This window comes from Giraffa tippelskirchi, chromosome 5, assembly GCF_054371585.1.
Source record: "Giraffa tippelskirchi isolate mGirTip1 chromosome 5, T2T-mGirTip1v1.2.pri, whole genome shotgun sequence".
NCBI lineage: Eukaryota > Metazoa > Chordata > Mammalia > Artiodactyla > Giraffidae > Giraffa > Giraffa tippelskirchi.
The window spans coordinates 152,964,408-152,969,970 of NC_137279.1; positions in this window are offsets into that span (position 1 = coordinate 152,964,408).

The following is a 5,563-nucleotide window of genomic DNA, read 5'->3' on the forward strand; positions in this document are numbered from 1 at the left end:
GGTTTGAATTTCTGATATAAATGTGAGATTTGTGTGTATGATCTCATACTGTGGCAAATTTTATGAGGCTGTAGATCACAATAGTCTAGCCATACAATTATACAGATCCCTGTATTGGATTAAAATCTATACAAATTAAACAATAAATATGAGTAACATGCCATGAATTGGATCTTGTAACAGCTTAATAATCTGAGGAGGACAGAAAAATGGATTCTGAGATGATGTTTAATATACTTAGTCACTAGACTGTTCATAGTTAAAGCTGATTGTAAATTTGGAACCAGCTCAAAGATTTACTGTTAGTGATCATCTGGTAGTTAAGATTTAGTAATCTTAGCACACAGCCTGAAGAGCATTCTTGGTCAACAAAGCTCTTTAGGGATGGCATTTCACATTCAGTAAATGTTGTTGTTAGTGATGATGATGGGATATCATAGGCTTTAAAGGTTTTGGAAAGAAATTTAAGATCCTGATTTTTACTTAGTTTAGCAAATTAGTTCCGTAAGAAGTAATTATAAAGAACCTCTTATGAATGTTCACAGTATACTATTTTTTTAAAGCAAATTAGGAGGCACTACATTCTGTATGAAGCCATATTGTGTCCTAATGTGTAAAAAATGAAATGGTTTGCAAGGACATACATTGCAGTGTAATCAATGTGCCTCTTTGAGTGATAGGATTACAGTTCATTTTGATTTTCTTATTTTTGCTTACTTTTATTTGATAACGTTTCATATAATAAGCATGTATTGCTTTTCTTTTAAAGTATTTGTAATTGAGGTAAAATTTTACCTTCAGTGAAAGACACACACAGATCATACAATTTGATGAGTTTTGGCAAATGTACACATTCATGTAACCCAAGCAAAATATAAAGTCCAATCAAGATATAACCCCAATAATGATATAACCCCAATCATGATATGTAAGAATTCCATTGCTCCAGAAAGCTCCCCTCTAACCCCCTTCCAGTCAATATTCACATCCCATAAAAACCACTGTTCTGATTTCTATCATCATAGATGTGCATGCCACTTTTTAACTTAAAAACACAGTATAGTTATTTTTGATTTCTTAAAAGAAACTTCTGTTTAAACTGAGATATGACCAAAAAGAAAAAAAAGTTGAAACAATCCCCTGCCTTCGAGTATCTTACCTTGTCAGTGCGGAGATGAGAAAAATCATAGAGCAAGAGCTTAGGAGAGAAAGTTTAAGAGTTAAATCACATAGTTCAAGAAAACTCTGAGAAAAGGAAAATTATCATGCAAGATTTTACAAGATCTTTATACCAATAGGAAAGGGAGAAAGTCTGCTGGACTATAAACTCTAAAAGGTCAGGGACTATGTTTATTTTGTTCAGTGTATCCTTACTGCTTTACACATTACCTGGCAGAGCTACTGACTCAAGAAATATTTGTAGACTGAATAAGTGGATGCTATTATTTGTTGACAGTCAACAAATATTTATTTACTCTTCCAACAAATATTTATTTACTCTTCCAAAAGATATTTAACGACCTCTTACTATGTGCCATGGATTGTGCTAAGCTCTAGAGATGGAATGGTAGACAATGGCCCTTTAAAATGGTAGCTATAGTCCCTAACTTCATGGAGCTTACAACAACATGTCTTGTCGGGAAGATTGATATTAACACTGTTTTAAAGGCAGAGAGAATGACACAAGTGAGGGGTTAAAAAGGAAAAAGCTTGGTGAGTCTGGAGACTGAGAGAAGGCCAGTGCAGTGAGAGGTGGGGAGGCAGGAGCAAGGGCTGCAGGGTTAGCCAAGGTGATGCAGGTAGGGCCTTGCTGGTTGTCAGATAGATTGGGGATTTTATCACAGGAACAAGAGGGAGCCATTGAAGGGTTTTAAGCAGGGGAGGGACATGATCAAACTTGTGTTTTAAAATATTCTTCTGTATCTTGGACAGAGAATAGCGTGGACAGAAGCAAAAGTAGACAATCAAGAATCTGTTACAATAGCATAAGCGGGAGCTGAGGGCCTTGGGGAGGGTGGCAGCAGAGGGAATGAAAAGAAATGAAGTGAAGACATATTCAGAAGCAGAACTGAGCCTTAACAAACGATTGACTGTGATGAATAAACAAGTAGAGGATCAAGAATGACTCCACATTCTGGCACGAGCCACCTGGTTCATGGTGGAAACATTTAATTCTTTTAATGTGCAAAAGAAATCACCCCCATGGATTGACCATGGTGAGGGTCAGATCTCTGTAAAGCAGAGCTCAGACCACGCATCTAAAATGTGTCCATTGCAGACCTGAAGTGCAAAAGTGGTGACTTGGAATGGCTGGTGTAGGGCAAAATGGTGATGGTGGAAGGATTTTTATGCCCACAACCTGTTCTCTTAGGTACTTTTTCTTGATCTTGCCCACATTCCTCTTTTTCTTTCACCAATCCTCATATCCTTTTCAGATACCTGATGATTCATCCCTACAAACTGATCATTGATAACAGTGGCTTTAAGGTGAGGTGTTTTGTCCCACCTCTTAGACTCCACATACCTTGAGTTTTTGCCTCTTAAGAGTCATGGGGTGGATATTAGGGAGACTGAATGGGTCATAGAGCTAGTGGTTGCCACTGTAAACTTCTTAGAAAAATGAGGCTGCCCTTAGCCTGTGTAGGCTGGGCCCATCCTATTTCTATTTCCCCCATTATTTTCTTCCTTGTCCTTTTCTAGTATTTTCTTTTCACTCTCTATCAGTTGTCTTTATTTTAGATCCTAGTTCGGTGTCTTTGGAAAGTTTACTTAAGATCTCTGAACCTCAGTCTCTTCAACTCTGCTGCTGCTGCTGCTAAGTCGCTTCAGTCGTGTCTGACTCTGTGCGACCCCAACTCTAGTTGGGGGAAAATATCAGTGTCAGTAGAGTCAATGTCCTCTGTGTGGAAATTTCTCATTGTTAACTGCTTTCCTCCCCCACCCATGCAGGCTTACCCTGTGGCTCAGCAGAAAGAATCTGCCTGCAATGCAGGAGACACAGGTTAGATCCCTGGGTAGGGAAGATCCCCTGGAGGAGGGCATGCAACTCACTCCAGTATTCTTGCTGGGAAAAATCCCATGGACAGAGGAGCCTGGTCCATGGGGTCACAAAGAGTCTGACATGACTGAAGCAACTGATCATCCATGCACCACCCATGCATTGACTCCATTGCTTAGAGTCCTCAGGAGGTCACTCTTGGGTGTATTCAACTTCTGTAGGCAAGTTTAAAGGTGCCACCACCATGGATTTGGAAGGTGTTTCTCTCATTTCTATTCTCCTCTTCACTTGGCCACTCCATGAAGACATGCCATCTTTGAGAGATGGCCATTTTGTCTCACCAACTTGTAAGTGTATACCACCGGACTCTACAATTATTAAGGGGGAAAGCATGGTTAGAGCTGCACAAATTCACCCCCTCCCTGAGAAAAGCAATTCAGTAAGTGCACTGTACTGGTTACCAATCACAAATGTCCTTGAGTGCAAAGCCTAGTCCTTTGTTCAAAGTGTACACACCAAATCAAGCAAATTAACCGATATCATCATGTATAACTATGGATCCTATTTGTGTTTATCAGTTAACAAGGACCCAGGACCTCCTCATTCATTTAGTCATACATGGTTATTAAGCACCTACTATGTACTGGAGAAGAATCTGGAGAGTCCCTTGGGCAGCAAAGAGATCAAACCAGTCAATCCTAAAGGAAATCAACCCTGAATATTCATTGGAAAGACCAATGCTGAAGCTGAAGCTCCAATACTTTGGCCACCCAATGCAAAGTGCCAACTTATTGGAAAAGACCCTGATGCTGGGGAAGATTGAGGGCAGGAGGAGAAGGGGATGACAGAGGATGGGACTGTTGGATGGCATCATTGACTCAAAGGACACGAGTTTGAGCAAAGTCAGGGAGATGGTGAAGGACAGGGAAGCTTGATGTGCTGCAGTCCGTGAGGTTGCAAAGAGCTGGACACAACTGAGTGACCGAACAACAACAATGTGCAAGAGGGTGCATGGGGATGAGGCCTACAGGTGATGAACAAGAAAGAGTTCCAGTGGAATCCACGTGCTATTGAAGGAGATGCACATGAAACAACTAATTTCAGAATTAATTGCTCAATTATAATTGTGCTAAGTTCTACAAAGAAACAACTACAGGTCTCTAGGAGAACTTATGGTATGGGATCTGATGGAATGGAGAGGTCAGGGAGGTTGGGGGAGGCCTCTGGGGAAATTAATGAGCACTGAATGTGAAGCCTAAAAAGCAGTTCCTGGGGAGGGGAGAGAAGAGCTCCCAGCTGTTTGGAGGATAAAGATTCTGAATTTCCAAGTGCTGCTGGTGGGTTCTCAGGTTCCACCCTGGCACAGTGGATTCTAGCCTCAAGCGACCTATTTGAGTTCTGAAACTGGGATCTGTAAGGATCTTCCCACTTGGTTACACCCAAAGGGAAGAAATCTACTCAGGAATCCTCAGAACCAAGCAATTAAAATTAGGTAGAGAGGGGATTCCTTGGTAGATTAGAGGTTAGGAATGAACTGGGTTCAATCCCTGGTCGGGGAACTTGAGATCCCACAAGTCATGCAGCACAGCCAAAAATAAATTAATTTTAATAAAGGCCTTTAGTAAAGGCACTTAAGTTGCCTTACCAAACACACATATAGGCTACTCAGGAACCTCACTTTATTGAAGGTCTGCTTTGGGACAATTGATTCCTACTTTCACGAGCTTACTTAGTCTTCTATTAACCTTCAATAAACTCTAGTTTACACCCAGGGCAACACCCAGGGTCAGGGAAATTAAATAACCTGACCAAGATCATACCTGTACCAACCCTTATCCCCTAAAAGCCCATGACCTTCTAGCTACATCAAGCTGCCTGATTGTTTGCATATTGTTAAATGATTGCTATCCTCTTTAGGAGCATTTAGATCATTAAAGAACATGTTTAAGTGACAGTCCCGGAACTATAGAATAAATCCAAGTATAATTGGCAATGTTCCCATTTTTAAAAGTTATTTAACAATGATGATTATGACTTGTGAGCAAGCCCATGCTTTGACTATTTAAGTTTGTGTCTGTTGATATTCTGGTTCCCTAAGTTTTATTAGCAAAGAAGTGAAAGGGAAGTTAGCATAATTGGGAAAATGTCTACAAATGGGCTGAAAAACTGAATAAAGGGAAATAGCATCCAAGATTAAGGAGAAGTGGTGTGAACACATTAGTTCTGTGAACCATCATTATCTTCCCAGGATCTGGATATTCACTGTCTTCACGTAAATGAAACTGATATTGCTGTATTTACATTGAACTTCTATTTCTAAACACTAAGGCATTATTTTATTCATATTATATTGGAGATCACATTCAAATAGTGCCAGAAAACCAAAGGGAACTCGGGAAGCTTTTGGGAACAGTTTGGCAGTTGAGAAATCACATCAGAAGGGTTTTTAGGATCATTTCTTTTTCTATTTCATGGGAAAAACTTGAGTGACCCAAAAAGCCATGGTTCTTTGGAAAGAGATCAAGAAGCAAATAAATAGACTCTTCATGTGCCTCTTTGCTTGTG